Genomic DNA, 17,611 nt, shown 5'->3' with positions numbered 1-17,611 from the left:
TTCACAATCATGGATGATTCTTGCAGTAATCTCACAAGACATGACTGTGTTGATGGCTTATGGGGTAAGGATCAGATCACAGAGCACAACTGGAGCTCACCTCAGATGCAGTCATAAGACAATATTCTCTGAGAGGGAGCTAGCAGTAAGAATTGCAAAATGGGTTGAAAATTGTTTTAATCTAGAGGGATTATTGTTCTATTTGAGAACAGAGAAATAAAAATTGGTGTAATAACTTTGACCAGGTGTTGGGCTGGGTGTGGCAAGGAACATTGCTTTATTTTTTTTCTTTAAAATGAAATGAATTAAAGGATTAGACACCGATGAAGTGGAAACTTAGAAAAACTTCCATTATCCAACACCTTTTTAGTCTACCAGGCCACGGAAAATAAAACTGTAATGACAGTTTATATTTTTGAGCTGAGGATAAAGAAATTCAGATCAGAATCTAACCCCTGGGTCAGTTCATACACGGATGCAGTAGACTTGCTGTCACTTGCAGCCTAAAGTTGTGTCTGGCTTTCAGAAAAGATGCTAGGGTTCAAATATTCACTCTGGGCTTGATGCAGAAATTGTACTGTACAGTTCTATGCCTTGTTCTGTGTATATGGGAAAACATGATCCATATCTAGCCTTAAAATCTTTGGCTCCATGGAAAGAAAAGACATTAATAGTGTTTCAGTAGTCAAGCAATCAGGATAGTTTACGATGAGGTGTACTTTAAAAATTAAGAGGGCAGAGGAAAGAGATGGAGGAATTTCAGTAAGGATTTCATTAGCATGCCAAGACAGTCTAATGTTCCTCATCAGTGTCTGTATGCTATTTGTGTTACATTTTTGTTACAGCTGGCCCACTGTAGATGAAAATATAAGTGAAAGTGGGCAAAGGTTCCCTGAGCCTTTACCTGAAGAAGTCTTACATTCTTACTGAAATTATCACTACTCATTTTAACTGGCAAGCATAAGATAAATGTCCAGATTTTGTGCAGGTATATAGAAAAGCTGAATTAAGTTGATCTGTATTATTCATTCCAGTGATCACATCAGCACTTTTAAGTATATACATTTTCACTTTCCAAATTGAGAAGTGATGTAAATATGAGACCCAGTGGGACTTTTTTTTTTTCCCCCAACCACTGAATGCATGTTTACACGTGTATATACAATGAAGAATGGGAATTATGGAACAAACCTGAATAAAGGCACTGTTAAAGAAAATGCATGTTAGTATGCACCTACATAAAGACATAATTATGCATGCTGGTCATTTTGAGAAACCACATTCTGCAAAATGACTTAATTTTGGTTATTTGGATTATTAGCACAAAAGGACTTAAAATTACATGTATTGGTATAGTGACACACTTCTGATTTACTTATGGAACTGTGCAACAATACAAACAATATTCCTAGAGCTCACGTTTTCACAGCTTTAACTGTTATGATTTTAGCTGCTATATTACAGCTCTCCTCTCACCATCTGCATCTATTCACCCCTTTGGACTCCTGTGACTTCATTTTAAACAACCCTGACCTTCATTAAATGGCTTGGTTAAGGCTGATTTAGAGGCACAACTTTATTCTTATTAATATGCACGCCTGTAGGAAAATTGGAGAAATGGTCTGCAAAAACAGTATTCAATTTAGTAGAGACAAGAACAAAGTATTATGGTTTTGGCACAAATATGCAACTCTACAGTCATAGGATGGAGAATAATTGGTTAGCAGTTCTTCAAAAAAGGATTGCGGAGTTATAATAAACTGCAGGCTGAACTTGAAATAACAGTGCTGGAGCTCTGAGCAAGATTAACCACAGACTGAAATTTTCAGAGAGAAGACATTTCAGGAAAGCACCTTGTAATGATATATTTTATAAGCAGAACATGAAAGTGGTTGAAGTTCCATACCCAGTTCGCAAATGGCAGATCATTTTCAGAGGCTAATAATGGCTACATTTAATAGTTACTGTAAATATATAGGAATAACATGAGCATTCAAGAGAATATACACCTAAGGGGGAAGAGAGAGAGAGACTAAGTGACTGCAAATGCTTGGCATGCTACCCAAGTTTACAGGCGAAATGCCCCCAGATATTGCCATAGGAACACCTGTATTGGCTTGCACATAAACCAGAGGATCTGACCCTGGTCAGTGTCCTTGTGGAGCAGACGCTGCTCTGTGATCAGTTTGCTCCATCTGCATAAACACCGAGTGCTTGCTGCGGGCACACAACTCTAGGAGGAGAGGTACAGAGCACAGCAACTGCAGAGAACACAAGTAGCACAAAAAATCCTTCAGATATCTAGAAAAGAAGCAAGAGAGTGTAATATGTTCTTTATGGGCTTCTTCTGAATAGTTTATATTCTTAAAATTGTTATTTTATATTATATATTTTTATTTTATATAATTGTTATTTTATATATTATTATTTTATATTATGTGTATATCATAACTTTCTTCATAGAAAGAAGCCCAAAGAAGCCAACAATATTTAGGAAAGTTGTCCCATGTTCAGACTGATAACTCAAATTTCACATGATCCTTCTGCGACCAACTTTGCTCAAACAAAGTTGTCAGTATTGTCTTATTTGCATTTAATTTCTGTCCTAATCTCATAAAGAAAGAAAAGTAAAATAGGATGCTACAGTGCATGTTCATAGACACCCAGATCAGATGCATTCAGTCAGCATCCATCCCTCTGAATTATCAGAAATGTCTGCTAAGAGTTAACCAACAAATTGCATAAAATGCCAGTATGCATAATTAAAAGCTCTAATGAATGCTTGGCAAAACAGTGGCCATTTCTCACAAAAAGTTATAAATAGAAGGAATACTGAAAAAAAAAAAAAAAAAAGCCTGGCTGGAGGGTCTTTTCAAATGCCTAATTTTTACATGAAGCTTTATTTATTTATTTGAAACAGTAGGATACAAAATATACCTCGCAAAGCTGATTAAACTTCACCACAGGTCACATACCCAGCTGAAGGGGTTTTATTTTTTTGCCTCCCAGACCAGTTCATATGAACACTACTTTGCAATAACAACTCTGGAAGCGATCTAGCTATACCTGGGAGCCAAAGCTCCCTGCAGCAAGAATGGAAACAGCAATATCCTCTCCCAGCAGACCTGAGGATCGCCTGGTGAGATGCCAGTTTTCTGGTGGAAAGTCCCCACGTTTTCCTGGATCGGTCTGTGCCTCCAACCCGTTTCTCTCTCTTCCTGCCCTCTGGCTCAGCAACCCACCTTCTCCTCAGTCCTCCCTCCACCAAGCCGCTGGCATCAACACTGCTCCAGAGCCTGTGGGGAAAGCATTTTTAGCTGAGCTCTCGGAGACTTGGTACCAAGCCATGGAGAAAGTGGCTCCGGAGTAAAGTCATGGGCAGTGACTATGTGAGGCTGAGCCCTGTTGTGGCACCTCCAGACCCACCCTGAAGCAATTTAGTTTTGCCCTGTGAAGAGACCCATGGAAACCAGGGTGGCTTCTCTCATACTCTCACCCGCCTTCCCAATTGCTGTGACTGAGCACACAGTCGGAATCAGTCCTCAGAGAGGAAGGATGCGATTTATGACCTAGCAGAGGAAATCATCTGTATATTACACAGATCGTCAGCACTAGCCTGGAAGGAACATTATAAGAGCTAAGACACCAAATACACAACAACGAACACAGGGAAGCTACAAGGACTTTGACAACATCAAAAGTAAATGAAGTGAGAGAGGACAACAAACTACACAGGCAAGAGGACGTGGCTCTGAGGAAAATAATGATAAAGAAAACAGAGATAGCCCTGTACAGTTTTATGGTATACACACTGATACATGACCTCATGGAGCAGACAACAAACAGTCCAGGCATAAGACAGCATTGCTCGAGCATTACATTTATCTGGAAATTGCTGCCTGGGGGAAAAAAAAAAAAAAAAAAATGGACAAAAAGGAGCCAACCTGATCTAGGTCTGCCTGACACACAATTTAAACAACTGACTACAAAATTTTGTACCGGAACCTACGTAGCTCCAAACTCAGCCAAAGTACATACAAACATAGGCTTATTTTCAAGTTCTTCTCTGCTCTCTCTGGGACTTATCATATAGCCAAGGTCAAGCACGTGTTTCTGTTCTGTGCTGGGACATAGCCTGAACCACCAAGGAAAGACAAGGAAGTTTTCTGGAGAACATGTATGAAACCATTACTGTGACTGAAGAAATTCTTTCCACCCCCTGGATTTCTTTTCCAATGCCTCCAGCTAAATTAAAAGCAGAGAGCAGACAATTTTTCATCGACTCTTTCAGCACATTATAATTAGGGCCTATTTCATCATGTTAAACATCCTTTAGTCAAATAAATGATGATTTGATCTGCAGCATCAACAACAGCGAACTGATGATATATAGCAATCCACGTGCACTTTGCTTCTAGCTAGTACTGTGCATATCCACATGTCCAGAGCCACGGCTGTGCCCAAGGGGCTCAGGCTGCCACCCCAGCACCTAGAGTGCCTGCTGGCTGGGTCACCACGCTTCCTGCAGTTTTTATTCATTAATGTTCTCACACTTCTGTACCGAGTAATTCCCACATAAATCCTGAGTCCTGACAATGGATTACAGTAACCTCTCCTTAACTTTTTTTTTTTTTTTTTTTTAACTTCTATTTGATACTCTAATAGTGTTTACTTAGTAAGCTATTAAAGGTGCATTATTTCCAGTTTGCTGACACAGTATGCAACCTACAGATACCAAGACCATGGCTAATAACATTCCCCAACTCTTAAGTCCCTCTGTTTTGTATGCTTTTTAAATAAACTTGGACAGATGAATTTTTGCTGACTTTGTGTAGGGAACTATTAATGCACAAAAAAAAAAAAAAAAAAAAAAAACCACTGGTGCAATCACTAGCTTGATAGACTATTCATGTAAAACCTGATCCTATGAAGGGATTGTAGAACACACTCCTTCTGATCATTTTGAAAGTTCACATAGGGAACTCCTGCAGGATGTGAGCTATCTTGGATTTTCAGACTTTTAAGTTCCTCCACCATACTGTAGGTCTATGATGGGGAAAAGAGTAATGCCATATGAGTGGAGAAAAGCAAGTATTATGGCTATAGTTAAGAAAAGTGAAAGGAGAAATTTGATGGCTATTACAGACTGGTAAGGCTGACTGCTGTTGTATGCAAACACACAGAAGCAGACAGAAAATAACATAAGATGTACCTTGGGTTTATTAAAAAGGTGCCACAGGAGACTGACTCCTAATCTTTCTCTGAGCAATGATTTTCTTCTCTTCCTTAAACGTGGCAGGTTTGTGTCAAGTCTTCTAAGGCATCTGATATAACGGCACATAGGAGCTTACATTTTTAAGCTGGAGAAGATATGGATTATCAGAAACTATAAAGCAACTAAGCAGCTGGCAAAAAGGGGATGTAGCAGTATACAGTGCTGAAAGGAAAAATTGAGCAGCATCATCAACCTAAAGGAAATTTGAGAATATATAGAGGGAAATATTTATGTATAATTTATACAGGGAAAACTAGACAGCCTTGAAAACTAGCATAAAAGTAGAGAGAATAATATTTAGTAGCCCAAAGCAGAAGAATCTCCATTTGGCAGCTAACAAAGGTTTCTGCTGGAAAACCAGACAGTTGGAAGGGGAAAAAAAAAAATAAAGGAAATTTTGTTGACTCTGATACTATGCTATGAGGCAGGGGACTGGCATGAAGCATCCCTCACCACCCCTGTGGTCCCCCCCTCACCTGCCGCTCTCTTCTGGCCTGTGCACTTTGATTCCCACCCCAAAGAAACAAATGGAGGGCACTGCAGTAGTGAAAGCATGCACACCTGTGTGTCTCTGGACATAAAAGTAGGTGTATTTGGATAAAACAGCTGAGAAGTACTTCAGCATCTCTTTATGTTTTCACATGTAGAATGGCTGTGGGCTGTCTGCATGAACGACCCTGTGCACCACTGCTAGTACATGAATATGACTTCCTAGTCAATCAGAAGTGTATATTGTCTTCACAGTAATTTGCAGCTGCTCCAGCTGGAAATGACATACGTGAAAGTCTATTGTACCAGAGATCAATGTTAATTGGAAACACCCCAGGTTTTCAACTCTACACTATAAGGAATGCTCTTAGCACCATTTTCAAGGAGCTGCTGCAGCCATCCACCAAGACACCCTGCTCCAGGGAGACTCGGCAGGCTTTCAGCCCAATTACTCATAAGCTGGTTACTCAAAACACTGGGGCTTGTGCATGCATTTCAGTGGATGTTTTTGGACCAGTTCTAACACTGAACTTCAATCCTCAGGGTTCTCTGCATAAGGAGTTGTCGCACAAAGTGAAATTGCTGAAGTACTTGCTGCCGCACAAGTTCCCTGGGTGTACAGCTGTGAGGTGTTGTACAAGCACTGCTGGCATGTGCATTTGGCTCTGCAAATCCAGAAATTTTATGAGGTTCATCTAAACATAGATAGCTCTAATTGCTTGCCAAGTCCTAGAAAAGATATACTGGCTAGAACAGTGCAATCCTGTGTGGAAACAGGGCTACTCCTTTTCATCCACTGAGCAAGCAAGTACATCTTCAGTTAATACAAGAATCACTAAACATGACAAGAAAAAATACATAACTAAGAGACAATGTGACTGCATAAAATTTCCTCATCTATTTCTTCCCAAGCTTATGTCTGATAGGCATCTACAGATTGGCCACATGCCAGAATGGGCTACATTGTGAAAGATATGCATATTTTACATACATTGCATTGCTACATACAGAAAACAAGTTTCCTGCCCTGACTACTAGAGTCCAGGATTTTTTTTTTTCCTAAAAATTCAAGAAAGTTAAGATGTATCTTTTTCCATATTGGGGGGTTTTTCCTATTCCATATTGAGGGTGAATATCAACAATTTTTATGGATTGAAAAGCCAAAGTGGAGGTGTGTGTGGGGAAATAAAAGCAGAAATTGAACACTCTACCCCCACCCCAATTGAAGTCAATCAATATATTTTTATTTTCTCATCTCAGGTATGATTTATTTTGTTATTGTTGGTCTATATAGGTAGGAGTTTAGTTTAAATTTACAACAAAATAATTTCCTGAAAATATTCTACTGGGTAATTTTGACAACCTCAGAACTTTTCCAAAACATTCTTTAAATAAGAAACAAATGTAAACTGAAGATTTCTCAAAAGTTATTCTGGTTTTGACAAACCAGAGCTTGTCTGTTCCCCTCTCCCCGCAAGGAAGAGGCAGTTTGCTGAAGAAATTCCAGCCCACGTTATCAATTATGCAAGTCCTGTGCTTTTGCAATAACCAGCTCAGTAGCCTGCATCTAGGTGGAGAATAACTAGTGACATACAATCTTGACCTAATGAGCTTGTCTCCATAGGAAACTATACATCCAACTACACATGTAAACATCGCTTCAGTCTATTAATACCATCTGTGAGATTTCATTGGACGAACTGAATAAATTGCTGTCATTATCTTTTTGCCTGAAACCCTTTTCTAAAAACAAAACAAAATTACTGAATAAAACATGTCCAATTAGATTTTTTTCTCTCCTAATCTGTCTCACTGTGATTAAACTAATGCTTGCCCACAAAGGCTAGCCTTAGGCTTCATTGTACAGTCACCCCTTCCATGTTTCAACATGTCGTTGAGTGTTGTGTTGTTTTTTTTAAGTTAGAAAAAAAGCAAAATATTGAATTAGATGAAGTTACCAGGGTTACTGTTTCTTGGCTACTGTTGATATGAAAAAAAAAAAAAAAAAAAAGAAAAAAAAAAAGATGCATCATAATTTGTTAGGGTAAAACTATTAACAGTAACAGAGGGAAGAAGCTGTGGATGTGCCAATCTAATCCTTTCTCCGTGTGTCTTAGACTTTATTACTGATTTTCTGTGCTGGGCTTGCCCTGAGAGTCATAAGGTTATAACTAATGGTTCCACCCAAGTTACAAAGAAAAGGTCAGCTAAAAATGCCAGACCCATCTTCTAGTAGGACTGCATATAGAACAAAAGACATTTCTCAGAAAATTAGTATATCAAAAAATCTAGCTGATGGTCAGCACCAGAAAGGCTTTTTCAAAAATCAGAACTATGGAAGAACTTCTGGGTATCCTTGGACATCTCACTATTTATCTGCTGCTTCTTTTTCTTTCCCTCATCCCATTCCTCTTCATGCCTTTTAATCCCACTCCCTTCACTTGCTCCTTCCCAGTCTTTTGTCTAATATATACTGTCCTGTCACCTGAATTCCTAGATAGACCCTTTCTTTTTGATAATTTCTGCCTTTCAATACCCTCTAATTTTTTTCCTGTAAAAATGAACAATTCTGGTTATTTACTAATCCTGGCATTTATCAAAATTTATCTGAATGGTAGGTGGGCAGTGCCTGAAGTCATATTTTTTAGCATGGTATTGTTCTGAAGACAGAGAACTAGACATCATTCTGGTATTAAATATTTTTGGCATATTCAGAGAGACTTTGGAGAAGAGACAGAAAGGGTTAGGTTGAAAGGATTACATGGACTGGATGCCCCACTTTATCACAACTGAATATTTGGTGAATATGACCAGCAAGCACTCCTGGTCAGGAGTTCACTAAAACTAGCCATCGATAGTTCATTTTTTAATATTTTCCGATTACCTCTGACAGGTCTGGTGTACCACACTTGAAAACTTCAGTGGCTTGAAGGATTGAAACTTGCTATGTAAAAATCTTTCCTTGGCAGAAATCAGGTCAGTCTTCAGCATCATACAGTACAATGAAACAGTATTTTGCAAAAGTGTATTTTTTTTTTTTAATGCTAAACTGTTATATCTGCATAGATCATGTTATTGAACATGTACAGTGCAGAGCCTAAGGCCATCTTGGATTGGGAATATTTCATGTCTACTAGAACTAGATGACAGAATTATAATCCTGTTCATTAACAGTCAAAAACAGAGCTCTGAGCCATTTCTGCCTCTCACACTGGGCAAATGTAACCTGTCTTTTATCTCAATCATCTGCTGGAGAGCTGCATTTTGCATGCATTTCTATCAATACAAAGACAGAAACTTAAAACCTATGGGTGTCTTAGAACCCTTAAATAAATGGTAACTTATTAAAGGTGCTTAACAAGATTAATGCACTTGACTGCACCAGGAGTTGTGGATATTAACCTGCTGTTAGATTTTTATTTCTCTCCACTAACTACTTGCAGCTGATTCTGAACACTATGCGAGGTTGTTGTTATTTGTTTTTTTTCTGTCTTTGAAAATGCCTCTTCAGTGCTGTTACATTAAACTTTTGCCACTGCTCACATCTCTCACAACTTTTAGCGATGTCTGTGATAACTGCTTTTTCTTACATAGTTCTACTAAAAAGCAAGATTAGGATTTTTGTGCACCTCTGTGTTCATGGTGCCATTTATTCTCACAGAACAGAGACTCTCACCAGAATGGAAATAAAACATAGATCTTTCCTTTTCCAGTGTGCTTCATTCTAACTCTCACAAAAGCTGATATGTGTATGTTATACATATTCTCATGTTATCATGCTACCTCTTTAACAGCAGGGATAGGAAATAATTCTGTCCATATTCTATACAAACCATTGCAAAAATCACATAGTAGAAGAGGTTATATATAGTCCAGGTCAATGTTCATTTTGTATTCACTCTGTGCATGCCACTTTCACCGTGGATGTGTTGTGAGCTTTTTATTTGACTACACTGTTTTATAAAGGCTGTATGATAAGAAACCCTAGACCTTTTAGACAGTCTGCTGAAAGTCCTAGAGATTTGAGAATGTGCTTTAAGCTAAAAGCACAAAATAAATGCCCTTGAATGTGCTAGTCAGACAGATTGTTATAGGGGCAAAGTTAGCCATGGCTGTCACTTTAACAGCCCGGTACAACATAAATAGCCCAATGATATGAAGCAGTGCTACCTGGCAGCTGTACATGCCCTCCCTCTACAGTGTAGACAGTGACAGAGCTCTCTGCTGCACAGGTAAACACTTGTTTGGCCAATAGGTCACAATCTGTTTAGATATATCCTTCAGGAAAGAAAGATCTTGCAGAGAAGAGAAACCATCATGCTGTGCCAGTTTCCAACTCATATTTCCACTTGCACAAAGCCAAGAAACACCAATGTCTCAAGGAAAGAGTGAAAGGGGTTCCTGCAGAAGGGTTAGGGAAGATAACCAAGTAGTCCGTGGGAGTGAAAAATCTTGCTGGCCACTTGCACACACTCAGGACCTCTTCAAAGAAGCAAGCAGGTCTTCAGCTGTTACCACAGAGTTTAGTGGAAAGTCATTTGATCATGTTATTTGCTGTTCCTTAAAGGAGTAGGGAAAGGATGAATGTGTGAATGTGAATACTTTGGCCACAGTCATGCTGGTCTTCTTAGTTGCTGGGGAATATGTAACGATAAGAAGATGTCCTACATCTTCATATGCGTAAGTGTTTTAAGCAAGCATGCATCCTGTTGGTAACAAGAGCTACCATCACATCCTTCTAACTCCAGTGCAGCCCACCAAACCTCCTTCTGTGTCTGGTTCTCAGTGTGGCTACTTTTATTGTAAAAGAGATCTGGGGAGAGGGAACTTCCTTAATTTTTTGGCAAATAATTTTGTAATAATGCCTCAGTAATTAAGGACAGAATTCAGTTAATAGCTGTAGCAAGCATTTTAATTTATTCAATCTGCTTTTAAACGTCAACAGTTTGAAGTACTGTTGGGCAACAGATTCCGTAACCCCCAGACATAATTAACCCGCAATCAGGATAAGACAACTTAAGTAACATACCAAGGTGTATCTTAATATAGGATTAGAAACATAAAGAAAATAGAAGAAAAACAAACAAACAAACAAACAAACAAAAAAAAAACACTCTGGCCAGCAACGGCCACTGTAGACCTCAAGATGAAAAAACTTCAAAACAAATGCAAACCATCCAGTTCCACTAAGGATTTGCTCTTTGATAGTTAGCTTTCACTAGGCAGAATATATTTGAAGGGACACAGGCTCAGCATGAGCTTAAAAGCAGGAGCCAGATACCACAATTTTGCAAGTGGGATTTTGAAACCAAAAATCAGCAACAGGCAGAAATGGCCCTTAGCAGGCCAAAGAGTTTCTTCCTCCTTTTACTTTTCCACCAAGCATAAAAATAAATCAAAACAAACAAACAAACAAACAACAACAACAACAAGTCACAGAGTTGTGCAGGTGATCTTCAGTTGCTATATGAAGGAGGAGGAGTCTGGAGGAGAGGAGGAAAGAAGCAATAACTTTCACGGGTCTTTCATGCATAATCATCTTGTTAGCCCCAATGCTGGTGTGATAATACCTCTTTCATCATTTTGTCATGCAAGATGTCTAGAGTCCTTTGAAACTCTGAGAGCTAAGTCATTCATACCTGAAGGGCACTCCACCCTATCTACCCAGATTTAAACATAGACTTCTTTTACTTCCAAGGGGAGAATAATAAATTGATTTGTTGAATTATTAGTTTGATTCTGACTCAAAGGGGAGAAACACTTTTCAGCAATACCTACCTCTTTCTGGCAAGTCTCATATCTCCATAACTATTTAAGTGTCCCAATACAGAATCAATCATCAGACATTTCTGTGCAGGGAAATCAGATTCCTAAAGAGCAATGAATTCAATAGGACAAGAAGCAGGAGAAAAAAAAATAATCACAGTTTGTAATAAACATCTTAAAAATAAGATGTTTCTGTGCATGTGGAACAGTGTATCTGAAAGATTTCAAATTCAGAAACCAGAGAATGGGAACAAGAAATTTTCCAAGATGACATAAAAATCTGGCAAATTTACCTATGCTCTACGGTCTCCTGAAATTACATGTGGAATTTTCCATTTAAGAGGAAGAATTTTTTTTTTTTTTTCTTTTTTTTTGTTCTCTCCTGTTTATGCTGCTATTGTAAGGAAATTTCACACTTTCAGCCCTATAAAATACCTGGCATTTTCTTTCAGTCAGAAATGGGTGACATTTTCATAGAATTTAATTTCTCACAATACTTAATTACTACAACACATAGCTGTTGAACAGAGCCAGCTGGAAACCACCAAAACTGGCCTGAATTGGTGTTCATTTTTATTATAACAACCTATGCTCATTCCTGTTGATGCATCCAATTTCAACTTTCCAATTGGAAGATTTCAAAAGAAAAAATAATTTTATTGGAAAATTTTATTTATCGGTAACACCTTATTTCAATGATTAAAAATAGCAATGAAAATTTAGCAAATGATTATACCATTAAGTGACACATAGTGCTGGACCCTGGAATAAAAGTACATATGAATCTTAGTTCTGTTTAGGCAACTCTTTTGTAATGAAGTCTACAGGTACAAAGCCCTTTTGGGGGCGTTGCTGCTCACGTCCTTCAGGAGAGCTGAACGGGTTGGGTTAGATGTAATGATGTTCCAGTAGCTGCAATACAACCGTGTGAGCACACAGATGCCAAGACACCTTCTACACTTTTAAGACTTCTGATGCCTATAGCTTGATGAGTTAGAGACTAGAATGGAAGATCAAATTCAGATTTTATACACAACTCTGTAGCTAAGCATTGTTTTAGTTTAAAAGTCTTTGTTCAACCACAAATCAGAGAATAGCCTGCAGGAAACCTTAGGTGACATTTTATTTCGTGCTTGAGTTTAGATTAGAAAATCAAAAGTTCCCTTCTAGCCTTTCTATACACAGTAATCTGTGAATGGCTGGTCCAATTCAGCAAGCTTTGCTCACTATTTCCTGCTGAATAAATCTTCAAAAATCGATTTGCAAACCACTCCTACTAATCTCTCTTTTAACACCAGCAGAAGAGAGACCAGGTGTAGAAATTAATGTTTTCACATAGATGGGTTATTTTACAAGGAGCTGACTAGGAAATGGGCAGTTGTAGATCTAGCTTATAACAACATTGTGCCCAAGTCTGTACACTGTTAGGGACAGGAATTGCCAGTTTAAGTTTGGATTTTTTTCAGGAATTTCCCTGGAATAGTTATCCACCTTTCAAGGTTTGAATTTTCATAGTTGGTTTGTGATAATCACTGACAGAAGTTTCTGACATTTCAGCAATATTGCATGGAGAACTCTTGAAAACATTTGATAAGTTGGAGAGAGAGGTGGTAAGAAGCAGCCTAAAGAAGCAAGACAATGTTTCATGAAAATGCAACATAATTTGGAAATTGAGGAACAGCAAGAAAATGAATGAAAAGGACCATTTATCTAATGATGATATATACCACCACACCCACTTGTTCTCTCTCTGCTCTTATAAACAAGAAAGCAAAAACAATATCATCCTCTATAACACCTTTCATCTTAGTCCTAAGTATTTTATTAAATAGATAAATTTATAGGTCTTTGTTATTTCCATTTTAATATTTCCAAATTAGACCATTACACCATAACATTTCCAAATTAGGCCATTATAGGTGTTTGTTATTTCCATTTTGCAGACAGACTCCACACTCTATTTCCATATCTGCTACTTTGAACTCATTTCTACATGGTCTGAGTCTCTTTGATATGAAGTTTTCTTGCAAAAGCTAGTCCTCCTTTAGACATGTACCTCTATTTGTGGGCATTAGAAATTACTTCATCATCCCTGAATGCAGGACACTAAGCATGTATAGTCAAAAGAACTATATTGTTTCCTACAGTAAATTATTCCCAGATTGCTGGCTTAGTCTCCCAGTCCTCTAAAACAGAGATTTATGCAGCCAACATGCTAAAATCATAATGATTTTACAATAATTCTCATTTCAACTAAATTATTCTGAAAGAGACACTCCTACCCTAAAGCAAAAAAAAAAAAAAAAAAAAAAAAAAAAAAAAAAAATGGCAGTACCAGAGATGATAGACAGAAGATTTCCTTCAACCCCAGACTCCAGCTCACCATTCAGAAGGATCTTTCCTGGTACTGCAGAAGTTTTGTGCTATAACATAAAAAAAAAAAAAAAAAAAAAAAAAAAACCTCTTTAAAAAGAACTTTCTTCTCATCTCTTCACTTCTACAAACCCTGAATAAGATGATTTCTATAATAATTAGCTAAGATTTTAACCCACTAAGATCTGAGCTCCACTATCAAGTGAATAACGTAAGATTCACTTGCACATAGATGCATTTTGCATATAAGATGGACGCAGATTTGCAGGACCAGCTCATGCCATACAAAAAAGACCAGTAGTGATTAGCCCTTGCCTTTCTCTTTCTGCTTCCTGTGTATTTTCCAAGGCTAACTGTCAAGGCTGGTCTCATTTTCTTAATAATACAGAGTTATTACAGCAGCCGTAAGGATCCTTCAGCAATGAGCTGCTTATGCGTGCCGTTGCCTTTATTTTAAAAACAAGCCAAGAAGGGAAGGGAACTGAGAAACAGAGAATTCTTTAATGGGAAGACATCTGAATCTGAAGCCAAAAAAAATCTACAGAAAATCATTACTTTTACTTTAAGGTGATAAAATGCTCAGTACTGTAGATCACATGCTTCTCACTTCTCTGTGCCTGCTCCTATGCTCTGAAATATCAATAAAATCAGATAAAATTGATTAAAAATTAGAAAGAATTGTATTCACAGTTAAACAACAGTCATAACCACAAGACAACTTTAAAACACTTTGGCGTGCTAGCCTGTGCCAGTTACACAGGAGAATAACTTATCTCCACAGGACTGGAGCAATGGCTCCTTTTATTTTCAGTTTATGTGGGAACTGCTTGGGAATTATTTTTCTCAGAGGTTCATTCATAGCAACCTTGGGGCAGGGGGAGCACAATCTGAAAAAACATCAGTAAAGAAGGTCTGACTCTGTTTCACTGTCTAGCTTATGGTTTCCATACATTGCCCAAGGACTACACAGCTGTGGAGGATAAACTCTTTTTCCATAGTTCAATTCACTGCTGGACATCTCAGCCATGACCACTAGATTAAAAACACTTAAATATAACCAGGCTGTAATATGCCCATCTACCCCATCACAGCAAAACTCAAGGGGTCAGTCCACCCCCAAGTGGCTAGAGATATTACTCAGATGTAAGTAGCATGCTGAACTGCAGGTTTAAATCAGGGTATCTGGGGAGAAATCTGAACACCTCCCCATGTTGTATAAATTGTTCAGCAGAGAATTAAGTTGTTTTTAACCTGGAAAATTAGTATTTGTGATACCATCTTACACAGAAGCTATATAGTAGCCTAACCCAACATTAGTTACAGAAAGCCAGCCTTACAGAGCAGACTTTCAGAAGAGCCTATCAGATGCTTTTGGCAACTATTTGCCAACCATGGACAGCATCATTAAATTCAATCAAGCAGCCTCACAGGTGCAGCCAGGGAGGAGACATCTACTGGGATTTGTACTGCATATGCCTTCAGTGAAGTGCAGGGCTTGGATTCCCTGGTTTTTGATTAAGCAACTTTCATAAGGACATATACACACACCACTAGATGCATAAATAAATAAAATAATAAATGAAATAATAACAATAATAATAAACACAAACAATGAGTTGTTGATTTTGCTATTATTGTTGTTTCATTTTTAAGAAAGGTCATCTGATGGGCTTGCTTTTCCCAATGAATTCATGTTTTGCAGATGTGCTGGCTTTGGTAGGCCTAGAAAAGCAGAATTGGATGGAAACCCCAATTAAGCAGGAGACCATGGAACCGTTATTCACTGCCTGATAGCAATGAACAGGCATAGCTGCCTCTGAAAGCGCTCACCTAAACACATAAGCATTTTACATTTGCTTCTTAATGTAAAGGATAAAACCTTTTCCCTACTTTTAGCCTTTTCCCATGGCCAACATCAGTGTTCCGTAATAACTCATCTCTGAGTAACAAAGTAAACAACATTACAAAATAAATTCTGAAGCCAAATATCTGATAAAGATGATTAATGCCTCATGAAATATCCAAGTCATATTTGCAATAATTGCAATATTTGAGATGGATAACAGCAGAGAATTATAGGATTTGCTGTAAAACTCAGTTATCTACAGGAAGTTCATGTGAATGTCACATTACCTTCTAACTCGCTGGTACCTGCCAGACATACTCCTTAACAGCTAGTTATTTGTTTTCTGGATTCTAAAAGTTAAAAAAAATTGAGTTTTGAAATAGATTTTCTATAAAATACCTTCAAATACAACCTTGCTCTTGAATTAAACTATATCAGCCTAGAAACGACTGCAGAAATATACGAATCTACCTCCGATGAAGAGGATTTTCAGGGAAATACTATTGAATTGTTACACAGAACAAAATTTCCCGGTGCTTGTTCAAGACAAAGTTTGCAAGCAAGTATACAGCTTTTTTCCACTGAAAAATGACATGTTTCTTATTCAGAGTAAGTCACGTAGGTATATTCTGCAGTATATTTTCCAACACAATAAAAACTTAAATGTTTCACAAATGTCTTGGGAGAAAAAAGGCTGAAAAATACCATGCTATAGCACCTCAACCATTCTCATAATATACTCTGCAGAATACAAGAAGGCCTAGGGATAACTTCCTTCTTTCCCCCTGTGATTGGACAAACAAGTTCTCCTCTAACATAATCAGACTGTCTCAGTAGCTAGACAACGCACAGTAAGATAACACTTGATATACAGAGAATAGGGAAGAAAAGTTACTATTGTTGGCAACCACTTACTCCAGAGTTCTCAAATTTACTCATGTAAAATTATCTGTTACATCATCTTGTTAATAATGACTGAATGCTTTGTAAGGATTGTAACAAGTTAAATTCACTACTGGAGTTGTTCTGACTGGACACAACTTAACTGTTTTGTTTTGCTTTCACGATGCCTTAAGGTCCTTTTATAATCAGTCACTTCTCTGATGCTAATGAAAAGCCTTGCCGCAAATACTCCAACTTAATTATTTTTCTATGACCACTCCTATACCCCCCAGCCCCAAATTGCACCAACATGAACACTGGTGGCAAACAAGCACAAACAGGGCACAGAAAAGGTCAAAGCAAATTTGTTTTCAACTTTAAAGGAGTTTCCCTGTAAAACTCTTTCCAGCACCTGCTGAGCTCTTATAGCCCCTAGAATTTTCTGTTCTCCTGAAAACTTCCCATTTCACATGGAATAGCAAGAAAGTAATATATGGAAGAAAACTGGCAATGAGGAAGAGCCCTGTCTAGCCATTCACACCTACCTTGCAAAACTCCAGGCTCCCTTGAATAGTCACTGTGTGATGTGGGAGGAACACAGGCAGACTTTTCCCTCCATTTCTAGTGTCAACAAGGAGAAACAGGGAAAAGCTCCGCAGGTCTAACCAAGCACAGCTGGCTGGGTAGAAGATACAGCCTACCCACTGCATATTAATCTGCTAAAGTTAGTCTTTTATAGGAGGCTGTACAGCTTTCTTTTTCTTAAGATGTACTATGTTATCAGGAACTGCTTGCAGATTATCACCAAAAAGCCTTGCCTTTTTGTACATCTAGGCTTTTATCTAGACCTTCTTCACCCACCAGCAGATCCAATAATTACCAGAGACACACTTGAGCCCTTTCTGGGTGATTACAAAATCCCAGAGCAGGTGGTGCATGCTTTGCTTCAAGGGCTGAAGACAAAGTGCTGAGCACATTTG

At 38.1% G+C, this 17,611-nt stretch overlaps 1 long non-coding RNA gene across 2 annotated transcripts; it reads right to left on the bottom strand.

The window, feature by feature from the left end:
• Nucleotides 1-1,787: 1,787 nt before the first annotated feature.
• Nucleotides 1,788-17,473, bottom strand: LOC311431867. Of its 2 annotated transcripts, XR_014689677.1 has the most exons (4): nucleotides 17,177-17,473; nucleotides 16,037-16,099; nucleotides 3,126-3,296; nucleotides 1,788-2,261 (listed from the first exon to the last, which is right to left on the bottom strand). It is a non-coding gene; the product is annotated as an uncharacterized lncRNA (long non-coding RNA). The 2 variants fall into 2 exon arrangements; XR_014689678.1 differs by lacking the exon at nucleotides 1,788-2,261 and having other exon boundaries at nucleotides 2,940-3,296.
• Nucleotides 17,474-17,611: the final 138 nt, after the last annotated feature.

This window comes from Aythya ferina, assembly GCF_964211825.1.
Source record: "Aythya ferina genome assembly, chromosome: 2".
Taxonomy (NCBI): Eukaryota; Metazoa; Chordata; class Aves; order Anseriformes; family Anatidae; genus Aythya; species Aythya ferina.
The sequence above is the reverse complement of the archived record's forward strand: the minus strand, read 5'-3'. Positions and strand labels throughout refer to the sequence as shown.